Here is a 12,499-nt window from a genome sequence, read left to right on the forward strand (position 1 = left end):
GAGCGCTTCGCAGCAAGAGTTCCCACTTATCACTTGTCCATAAGCTTTGCTCCATCTGCAGTTTATGATGATTTTTTTTTCGAACACCAGCAGTCATCCTTCCTCGTCGTCAACATCAATATAAAGTAAAATACAGAAAGTACCGGTGTTTTCACTATTCGTTCTCGTCCTTACCACGCAAAATAACTGAACGGAAAGCCTTTCCAACAGGCGCTGCCACGGAAACCAACCTAACCAAGTTTCAAGATATTATGAGCTCACAACTAACAACGTAGTCGTATTGTAACTGTTGTCCTTAATTTTAAGACATTTCAGTGAACCCTCGCGGATCTTTTCGGGTTTTCTTGTTGTTGTCCTTGTTGTCGTTGCGGACTTTTAGGTACCGATAGTTGTTATTAATGTTTTTTTTCTCTGATGTTTCCATTCGCATAACTATTTTGCACATTATTTATGTTTAACTATGTATTATAGTGTCACTTGGCCTATTTTGTATCATTTTATTTTTTGCTCGTTATATGTAACCATGAGCAAAAAATAAAATCGGTGACCAATCCTAATGTGCCCATCCCTCCATGTAATAGCCTCGCAATGAGGACTTTTAGGGGTGCTGGAAGAATAATGATAGTAATATTAACAATAATATAACAATATTAATACATAGCAATATAACAATAATAATAGTAAATATCGCCGCCTTATCGAATTAGGAGCACAACAAGCAGAGTGGTTGCGAAAAAGCTCTTCTACTATTTGGGATTAGCATTTCAGCTGGTTTCACTGAGGAGGTCAACAACATAGTGGATTATGGCTTTCACGTGGCGAAGCAGCTTTCTTGTAGTAGCCGAAACGTCACCTTCCTCTGACATCATTTCACTCATCTGATCATCTGAATACGCTCAGCCAACGCTGCCTAGTGAGCTTATGCCTTCAGGGCAGTCAACGACATGGTCCTCCGAGAAAACGGCTAAAAGACTGGACGTGCAAACAGGGACACAAGAGATAAGTTGAGACACAACAAACACGTCTCTTGTGTGCGTGTTCGCCCGCATAGTCTTTTAGCGAGAATACGTATCAACTAGCTCAGCTCTCTGTTATTTGATAAAACAACGTCTTTTAGAGGACGCTCTTGCTAGCTCTTCATCATTCTGGAAGCTGATGTGTTTGTTACGCAGTCTGCTTTTAAGACGTTTCTGCAGCAAGCCCGCGATATCATTACCAAGGATATTTAAAACTTGCAAGAACTGCGATACTCCGTTCTTGCTACTTGCCTTCTCCAAGAAGCTTATTAAGCTAGCAGAGCACAAGATATGCATATAAAGGCTTGAAATTTGGGAGTAATCTCGCAGCGGCCGCAGGTTACCATAAATTGGAGTAGCCAGAAGAGGTGCGGGAGGCTTCAACCACTTACCTCGCCGAAATTTTAAATTTTGCATGATACTATGCGATACACCTGATACTATGCTTACATGTATGAGCAAAATTAAGTGAAATGTGAAATGACCTCTCAAATTGCATTAAGACTGATAACTGGGCGAGTTGGTATGCATCCATGTTAAAACTTTTTTACCGTGCACAAAAGACAAGGACAAGAAAGAGGCAAGACAGTGTCGCTTTCTTGTCCTTATCTTTTGTGAGCGTTAAAAAACTTTAATAAGGACCTCTCAAATGGCCATATTATCGCTCCGGCCATAAGCGCCAATCCGTGGATGTTGGCTTTACGACCAAATGCATTTCTCATGGTGGGTCTTGCCGTAAAAAAAGCGTCTGCATATTTACGCAGGTCCTGGCTTTGCGAATGCCATTCATGGATTCAACAGCTTCGGCCTGATAAGCTTCGCCGTATTCCTTGGCCTCGTCCTGGGAGAGCGCTGTTGTGACGACGATATCATATTCGACATCATTGAGGGTCTCGCAAGCGCGCTTCTAAGGATCAGTCAACTACTGGCATGGTTCGTACATCAAAGCAGGCGCACCTGTTGCGCAATCAAGTGTTAGGTGCAATTGGCACGTGACATTCAAAGCTCCCCCTGCAACTGTCTTCATTGCAAAAGAATGCAAATAGTGAACGCAACGCCATGGCTCGTAGATAATAATATGTGTACTACTGCGAAAGAACAATGATATTATTCTTCGCTTTCATAATTTCCTTCCTCGGACTGTATACTCATGCCCAGCCTTTGTCATTGCGTCCTTCTCGTGATCCTCGTCACGAACTACCTCGTCAATTTAGAGGCGAGGACAGGGCGCCTTCCTGCAATACATTCCCACTGGCGAACAAGACATCAAGACGGCACGAACGCTGTGGCTTCAATGACACTGTAGTCCCCAAGCACCTTAGTGCGCCTAAAATAGTGCTAAAATTTTACTTGGGCTTCATATTTTACTGTAGCTATTGCGACGAGGTGCGCCAAATATTGCCTCTCATCCTTTTGACAATGTAGACTTACAAGTATCCAAATGTCCTTTAAAGGGGTGAGAAAAGCAGGGTGTCTACCGACCGGGGAAACAGGAAAAACCAGGTAATCTCGGGGACTTTGGATAGTCTGGAAATACTCACGAAAAACTGAGCCAAATTGGGCTCCCATCATAGAAAATCAACGGTAACATTCACAGTAAAATCCAAGGCAACTAAAGTCGCGGTACCCCGCAGGGGCATCTGTGGAAGCAGGCGTTTGGTGTGTAGCGACACCACGGACCCGAGCTAATGGGGGGGGGGGCTTCAACCCCCTCCCACGCCTAGCCGTGCGTGGCATTGCCGTGTCCGGGGAAAAGGGGATCCTGGGGTTGAGCCGATGCCGGGTAATTGGACCTTTAAGGCCCTCCGGCAGAGGCAACACGCCCCTTTGGCCCCGGCTTCACGCAGACGGCACCCTTGGGCTGACCCACCGCGGGGAAATCGGCAGTCGCCTTTTCCTGTCTCCCTCTCCCCTCACATCTTCGTCTTTTCTTCCACTTTTCATCCTTCCTGTCTTCTCCTCACTTCTATTTGCTTCCGTTTTTCTGGCGGCGAGTTAACCTTGTGTGTGTGCCCTCCCTTGGGCACATCATATTTGGTTATAGTGGCTGTGTACAGCTGACGTTGGCATGCCTTATATACATCTAGGTGCTGTCGCGTCCCCATGTTGGGCTCCATGGCGGGCGGCTGGCATAGCTGCCGAATTGATAGATAATTTATGGCTTGCGCTTCCTTCTCCCGACTGCATGATCGTCCTCCTCTCACAAAGAGAGGGAGCACCGAAACACCTTTTTTCAAAAACCAAAAGAAATTTTCCCACGATTCCACATAATCCACTGCAAAAACCTTGAAAAGAACGCAAGTACGATTTCTCCTTTTGTTGTATCAAGATGCCTGACCGATACACTCGGTCAAGGTTATAAGGTGACAAGAATGGCTAGTGGTGACCTTCTCCTTGAAATTAAAAACAAGACACAGTTCAAAATATCTCCAAACTCGTCTCTTTTGGAACGATACCTCTTTCTGTCACACCGCACCGTTCCCTTAACAGCTCCAGAGGTGTAGTGTCCGACCAAGACCTACTCGACCTGACAGAAACTAAGCTCCTCGAAGGCTGGAGTGAACAGCACGGGATAAATGTACAGCGGATCAAAATCAGGCGCGATGATAAAGAAATCCTCACAAAACACCTAATCCTCACTTTTGGCACAAGCACACTATCAGAACTATCGAAACAGGATACCAGAAACTAAAGATCAGACCGTACGTACCGAACCCGCGGCGTTGCTTCAAGTGCCAGCGCTTCGGTCACGGTTCCCACAGCTGCCGTGGCCGTCAAACCTGTGCAAAGTGCAGCTCACATGAACACCCTACTGACAACTGTGCTGAAACTCCCCACTGTGCAAACTGCGATGGCGGACACGCAGCGTACTCTCGCACGTGTCCTTCATGGAAAAAGGAAAAAGAATTAATCACACTCAAGGTAACAGAAAACATCTCTTTTAGGGAGGCGTGCCAAAGCCTTTCTATCCCACAGGGTCATTTGTACGCGGACGTGGCGCGCAAGGGGGCAGTGCCACAAAGGTTCGCGGTGACCGCACGTACCACGCACAGCGGACGGGCAGTAGCGCCATCCGCCCCCTCAGCGGAAGCAGCCCGTGCTGCTCGGCAACCAAGGGCAGGCAGGCCTTCGGATCTGCAGGGCCAGGGCCTTTTGCTCAGGCAGAGAGCCCCAAAATTCTGGCACCCGTGAGCGTAACACGCGAACGGGCATCCAGCGTTTCTACCGAGGCGATGGACACAATGGCAAGCCCAACGGCGACTCAGGTGCCGAAGGAACGGCGCAGCTCGTTGGAGCGCGCCAAAAAGAAAAAGCCCGCATCACAGGCTCTGGAAAGTGTTCTGTGACTTAAGGCAATAGTTTTTTCAGCACACACAGCACTAATTCGCACTCAAAATGGATACACAAATTATACAATGGAACGTCAGAGGTCTTCTTAGAAACCTCGACGATATCCAAGAGCTGCTACATGAACACTCACCAAAAGTGCTGTGTGTACAAGAAACACACTTAAAATCCAAAAACACGAATTTTCTACGCGAATATGTCATATTCCGAAAGGACCGGGATGATGCTGTGACGTCATCTGGTGGCGTAGCCGTCAAAGTTAACCAAGGAATATCATGCACCCACTTAACAATTTAAACGTCCCTTGACGCAGTGGCTGTTCGAGCCGTTTTCTTCAACAAACTGACCACAATCCGCTCATTGTACATACGCCCGCACTACCAGCTCCAAAAACATGAATTCGAGTCCTTAATAGATCAACTTCCAGAACCATTTCTGGTCCTTGGAGACTTAAATGCACACAGCAGTCTATGGGGTGACTCTCGCTGCAATGCGCGAGGCCGCCTCATTGAACAGTTCCTTATCTCTTCTGGCGCATGTCTCCTGAATAAAAAACAACCAACATATTATAGCCTTGAAAACAGAACAGTCTCTTCCATAGACCTCAGCATAACATCTCTATAACTTCTGCCCCTAGTTAAATGGAAAGTTATCAATAATCCTTACGCAAGTGATCACTTTCCAATACTTCTGAACACACCAATAACAAATGAATGTCCCCCTCAGGTTCCAAAATGGCAGATTCAGAAAGCCGATTGGGAACAGCTTCAGAAAGTCACACTCCAAAGTTGGATGGACATGTCTTCCTTAAGCATAGATGGAGCTGTAGAATACTTTGCTGCCTTTTTGATTGATGCTGCAACTAAGTGTATACCACAAACAAGTGGACTGCCCGGCAAACGACGTGTGCCGTTGTGGAACACTGAGTGTTGAAATGCGCGCAAAAAACAAAACAAAGCGTGGAGGCTGCTTCGCGACTCTCCGACAGCCGAGAATCTGGACAGTTTCATGAACATTAAGTTTCAAGGGAGAACGCGCCGACAAGCAAGAAGAGAAACCTGGCAGAAGTTCTTATCGGACATCAATTCGTATACACAGGAGGCTAAAGTCTGGAACATGGTTAGTAGGATAGCAGGCCGACAAGCACATTCACTTCCTCTAGTAAACACACAAAGCGACAGCTTGGAAGACCAGGGAAACTTCTTCGGCGCACACTTCGAAGAAGTGTCTAGATCGTCGCACTGTTCCGAGGCTTTCCAACGCTACAAAACAAGAATTGAAAAGCAGAAACTAGAGTGTAAAAGCACAAAAGACGAGGAAAGATACAACGAACCTTTCCGCTTAGCTGAGCTAAAGGCATCGCTGAACTGCTGTAATAAGTCCTCACCAGGCAGCGACCGTTTAGTATACGAAATGCTGAAACACCTGCCCCGCGAAACCCAAAAAACCCTCCTTTCCTTGTATAATGCGGTTTGGTTTTCCGGCGAGATCCCCTCGTCCTGGAAAGAAGCCATTATTATTCCCATTCTAAAAGAGGGCAAGGACCCATCCTCAGTTTCCAATTATAGGCCATAGCCCTAACAAGCTGTCTATGCAAGGTTTTTGAAAAGATGATAAACAGGCGACTCCTACACCTCCTTGAAACAAACAATCTACCCGACCTCTACCAGTGTGGGTTCCGAGAAGGTAAGATCCACGACCGACCACCTCTTATGTATCGAGGCACAAATTCGTGACGCTTTCATCCATATAAATTTCATCCTTTCTGTGTTCCTCGACATGGAAAAGGCCTATGACAGAACATGGCGCTTTGGAATATTGAAAGACCTGTCACACTTAGGTGTGCGGGGAAGAATGTTAACTAATATAGAGAGCTATTTGTCCGATCGTGCATTCCGTGTTCGAGTAGGCAATATCTTGTCCCGAGCATTTGTCCAAGAAACAGGAGTGCCGCAAGGAGGTGTACTAAGTTGTACACTTGTCATTATCAAAATGATTTGTCGGCGTCTGTGCATCCCACGTAACATGTTTTATTGCACATATGTCGACGATGTACAGATCAGTTTTAAATCCTGCAACCTTTCAATGTTTGAGTGGCAGGTCCAGCTGGGCCTGAACAATGTCTCTAAATGGGCAGATGAGAACGGGTTTACACTGAATGCACAAAAAAGCACTTGTGTCTTATTCTCCAGAAAGAGAGGCCTTGATCCCAATCCAGACATTGACCTATATGGTCATCGTCTGTCGGTAAAAACGGTGCACAAGTTTCCAGGGCTAATTCTAGACACTAAATTTACCTTGATATCACACATGAAGTACATAAAAAGTGCATAAACACTATAAATATTCTAAAAGTGTTGTCACGCACTACGTGAGGTAGTGACAAAAAGTGCCTGATGAATATTTACAAAAGCCTCATACGCACGCGCCTTGATTATGGGGCGATAATCTACGTGTCTGCGACACCAAGCGCCTTGAAGATGCTTGACCCGGTCCACCATTTGGGCATTCGTCTTTCTACCGGTGCTTTTCGTACTAGCCCCATAGAAAGCCTTTACGTTGAATCGAACGAGTGGTCGCTACACCTCCAGAGATCTTACCTTTCGTTCGTATATTTCTTCAAGGTGAACGCAAACAACGAACACCCCTCACAACACCACAATCAATGAGTTGTCCGCTTCTGAACTCTTTCACAACCATCCTTCGATGAGACAGCCCTACTCATTTCGTGTGAGGGGCCTAGCTGAAGAAACGGGTGTGCCACTTCTCGAACACTGTCTAATGGCTCCCGCTGCACATTTCCCGCCGTGGCAGTGGCAGCTTATAGATTGTGATGTTTCTTTCGTGGAAGTTACGAAGCACGCGCCACATGCACATATCCGTGCACACTTCCTCGAATTACAACACAAGTACTCATACCCTGAATTCTTCACAGACGCCTCACAGTCTAACACTTCTGTGTCGTACGCAACGGTTGGCCCATACTTTTCACATGCTGGCGTTCTTCACCCAAATACAAGCACATTTACAGCAGAGGCATACGCCATACTTGCGGCCGTCAAACAAATTAAACAATTAAAAATACAAAGTGCAGTGATATACACGGATTCCTTAAGTGTTGTGAAAGCCCTAAAAACTCTGAAAAAAACACATAAATCCTGTTCTTGTCTCACTATACTCACTTTTATGCACAATCTACACACTCGAACAGCACGCCATAGTGTGCTGGGTGCCAGGGCACCGCGAGATCCACAGAAACGTGTTGGCGGACCAGATAGCAGCATCCGCCCACGAAAACAGTCTCAGTACATCCGTAGCTATCCCTCCAATAGACCTAAAACCATTCCTCAAGAGAAAGCTCAAGGCCTTTTGGCAGATCACATGGGATAGGCACACACAAAATAAACTGCACGTTATCAAGCCGCAACTAGGTAATTGGCCGCCAGTATCAAAATCACGCCGCACAGAAGTTACACTCTGCAGACTTAGGATTGGCCACACATACAGTACACATTCATACGTTTTGTCCGGAGGCGATCCACCTGTGTGACTATTGTGGCGACCCCCTCACTGTACTCCACACCTTACTGCAATGCACGGAACTAGGCGCTTTCAGAAAAAAAGCATTTTTCATCTATATACCTACAGTACCCACTCCATCTTGTTATGTTGATTGGCAGAGAACCCCTTTTTAAATATCAGTCCCTCTTTGAATTTCGAAATGATGTACACAATTTCAAAGTTATTTTTCCAGGCGCTCCGTAGCGCGGCCTCATGATTGAGGCCGCTGCTGCGGTTTCTATCAAAGGAAGCACCTGCCTCCCGGCCTTTGGGATCAAAGGTCTTGAGGAGGCACTCGTGCTGTTATCCTGCCTCTCACTTGTAAATACCATGCTCACTCGTCATTTATCCCGCACCCATAGATCACACCACTTGTCACTGCCATAATTTTATGCTGTATACACATATTTTACAATAGTGTGAACTTGGGCGTGTTGGTTAAGCATGATGAACCACACAGCGCGAGTAAACAACGGGGACACAGGAAGGGAACACACACAGCGCTGACTTACAACAAAATTTATTGAAGCAACATTTCACATATATACAGGGGATCAGCCAACCACTGCGCATGTCATAGCAGATAACTTTCTAATCAACTTGGAAAAGCCGAACAGAGAAATTGCAATTCTTTTTCTGATAAAAATATCGACGGCGAACTAACACATTTGTCACCCAACCTTTGAATCATCTCTGCTTCAATTATTTCTCGGACATATTTATTTCTATGTTTACAAACCACGTCAGCTTCCTGAAAGACTGGTTTGCACGTGCAGTCATTACAGTGCAGAGCGAGAAGGCCTCCCTGTCCTTTCGTGACATTGCTGGCATGCTCACGGAACCTTTCATTGATACATCGGCCCGTTTGGCCGATGTAATGTTTACCACAACTTAGCGGTATAGAATAAACTACGCCTACTACGCAGTCTTGAAAAGGCGCTCGGTGTTTCTTTGCGCAAGAAACTTCTTCAACGACAGCTATGTCTGGTTGAGTTAACCTACACAAAGAGGCCAACTTAAGCGGGGCAGAGAATGCAGTTGGAACATGTGACTTCAAGTAGAAAACAGCGCTACGAGACGGGACAAAGAAAAGGCACAAACATGGCGCTGACTATCAACCAAATGTGCTTTATTCCATCAGTCCGCATGTTTATACTCCACCATGACTAAAGAAAGCATAACAAAAAAAGCGGAAAAAGCCCGGTCAGCCTGCGCAAAGACAAGAAATCCTTAACTCGACAGAAACGCTATCTCCTTCGGAAGCAGTGAAATCGAGGGGAGGGTAACACATGCCTCGCCGCCTTTACAAATGTGGTACGCTTCAGACACGAGACGCGCACGTTCGTCATAGTACTTTGATATGAAACTCGAATCTTTAAAAGATGGCTGGCAGCCGCATTCATTGCAATGAATGGACAGTTGACTGTCTTTTGCTCGTTTAGAGACCTTGTTCGCGTGCTCGCGCAAGCGGTCATTAGCACATCGGCCAGTTTGACCAACATAGTAACGCCCGCAGGAAAGAGGAATCTTATACACAACAGAATCGCAACATTCAACAAACTTTTGCCGGTGCTTCTTATTACATCTTTCCGTCTTGGTTTCTCTGTTTACCTGCTGACACAGGCTACCAAGTTTATTTTTGGCAGAGAATAACAACCTTACCCCAGCCCTACTGACCACCGTTTTAAGATTATGTGCCACCTGGTGCACATACGGAATGACTGCAACTGGTTGCTGGGGGTGTGTCGGTGATTGCAAAGCTGTTGAGACCCTGTTCTTAAAGGTAGAAAGGAGGCTTTCTGCGATGCTGGTCAGTACAGTTTGCGGGAAACCTGCCAGCTTCAAACGTGCTAATTGACAAGAAAAACTCTCCTCAACCTGATGGTCATAGGACCTCTCAAGCGCCGCCTTCATGCAGGCCCTGGCAATGCCACGCTTCACAATCTTCGAGTGCGCGGACGAAAAAGGGAGAAGGCTCTTCTGCGACCTAGGCGCATAACCCCAACAAACATGGTTGTTTGAGAACGAGAGTTCCAAGTCCAAGAAGCGTAGCCTATTGTCTAAGGCATGCTCAGTGGTCAACTCAAGTGGAGTTAATTCCGTGAGGAATATGTCCAAAATTCCAGCAGCAGGCTGTACGTCACGAGGGTTAGTGCAATAAAAAACTAAAAAGTCATCCACGTACCGCATCACCTTTACCACGCTAGTCTGTCTAAGCTTGCTCTCAAGATTACGGTCATAGCGGGCTAGTGAGTGTGCTCTCAGCGACATTTTACTCTCAGCGACAGTGGTGGAGTGGGAGAGCACCCTGATAATGCGTGGCATGCAGGAACCATGAACCACGGCACATCATATCGCGCCATGTTGCCAGGGTGTTCTGTGACTACGCGGTGTAGTTCTGTATTCTATGTCGCGCGTGCTGTGCGTTAGCGCCCGATATGGTGTTTTTGTTGTCCCTGCTTGTCATGTAGCAAGCATGGTTAGTTGTAGAGGCGGCCGCAGTAGATGCAATGAGCTTGCGTTATTTTGCAGTCGATCACGATCATTCAGGAAGCGGATGTCGTCGACAAGGCTGGTATCTTACAAGCCATCCCGCTCGGCGAGAAAAAAAACGACGACGCTTGTTGGCGGTTATCGAAGAGCTCACTCGCTCTGATGCCGAGCTTCAAAGATGCTATTAGAACTCCGTGAAAAATAGAATAAATTTCAGACGAGGGCGAGCGTAACTAACAGGTGCATTTGCAGCAAGTGAAAGCTTTTTCTTTCATTTTTTTAGCTGAGGGCACTGCTGAAACAAGTTTTAGGCAGTCGACCGATATTATTTGTGGCTGCAGCTCGCAATTACCAGCCGCACCACTGCTTATATGACTGTTTTGCTGCAAAGCCGAATTACAAGACTCTTTGGGGCCAATGTATAGCGGCGACCGAAGTTCGCGACACCGGCACGGGTCCCACTTGCTCGATTCGGCACGCGATGTCGGAAAACAGAAACGTGGCCACCATAATCGCATCTGCCGTAATTCAGGCTGTTCCCGTGCTTTCATGCGATCTGATCCCGCAGCTATTCTGCTTTTCAAATATATAGATACTACAGGCGAATTTTTGGCCTTGGCATTTAATCTTCCATATCAAGTCCAAATCAGGAATACATCACCTAGCGCGTGTCATTGCGCGCAAGCGCTGCCGATGAACGGGGCTCAAGCAGAGATGAAACGAGCCGACCATCTCCTTCGGGCAACGGGCACATGGAGCCGGAGGGTGTGGGGCTGCGTGAGTCCGACAGGAAGTGCGTGCTTTGTACCACCGGGTGTGGTCGCGTGTGCGGCAGTGTCTTTGGAGGGGATCAGCAGACGGCTCATACCTTCGTAGCTGCTGTGCTCTTATTGCCAAACTTCCGTTGAAGCTATATATGTAAGAATGGCAGACTGGGCTTGTTGGTTTAACATATTTCAAGTTAAAAGGCGCGAATAAGACACTGACGAAGAATAGGAACACACACACACGGAGCAGCAGATCCAGTATATCAGCGGCAGATCCAGAAGGGGCAGGGAGCGGTAGGAACGATCCCTCCACCCCTCGAAGCCTACAGCCTCCGCCCCCTTCTTACAGTACCTTTCAGTGCCTGCAGCCCCCCTGTTGAGTTTGCCCCCTTTGTCAGGTTGCTTTGCCCAGCCCTGCCCAAAAGGCATAAAGGGAATCTTGTTCCCTCTTTCTACCTCTCTTCTCATCGCTCCACCATTTCCTGCTTCCCTATGTACATTTCCAACGAAGGCTTTTTAGGCGCCGCCATAATCATCTCTAAGATGTTTCAAATCTGCGTGACCTCCCTAAAATGCACAGCAGTGGCTTCAGCCTTTATACTCCCCCTCTACCCAAGCGGATGATGGGTAGGGGGGATTACAATTACCTTGTGAGGGATTTACCCAGGGTAATTGTGAGGGATTTATCCAGGCAATTACCCAGGGTAATTACCTGGATCCGCACCTGAGCCCTCGATAGATAGGTCACCTCTCTTACTGCAGCAGCTGGGTTTCCTGAAACAGTGAGCTGCTAGCATATATTCGTTTAAAATTCCGATTTTTTTTGCTATCCGATTCATTGTCTCGCCCTCGTGGTAAAACTGTGGCTCTTCTTTGCTAACGTGCGACGGTTGCCCCGCCACGGTGGTCTAGGGGTTATGGTGCTCGACTGCTGACCCGAAAGTCGCGGGATCGAATCCCGGCCGCGGCGGCTGCATTTTCGATGGAGGCGAAAATGTTTGAGGCCCGTGTACTTAGATTTAGGTGCTAGTTAATGAACCCCAGGTGGTCGAAATTTCCGGAGCCCTCCACTACGGCGTCTCTCATAATCATATCGTGGTTTTGGGACGTTAAAACCAAGATATTATTATTATTAACGTGCGACGGTTTTCGAAGTTGCGTGTTCGTGTAGACCAAATGGTTCGGCTGGGCAACATGATAGCATCGGCGTCGCGCAGCTGTGGGCAACGCGCGAGGTTCTGATGACAAGCCGCGGCAGCACAATAAGTGCAATTGCTCAGTCTGTTAAAGCTGCATTTCTTTCGCCTTTACACG

Source organism: Rhipicephalus sanguineus, chromosome 3 (assembly GCF_013339695.2).
Source record: "Rhipicephalus sanguineus isolate Rsan-2018 chromosome 3, BIME_Rsan_1.4, whole genome shotgun sequence".
NCBI classification, from domain to species: Eukaryota; Metazoa; Arthropoda; class Arachnida; order Ixodida; family Ixodidae; genus Rhipicephalus; species Rhipicephalus sanguineus.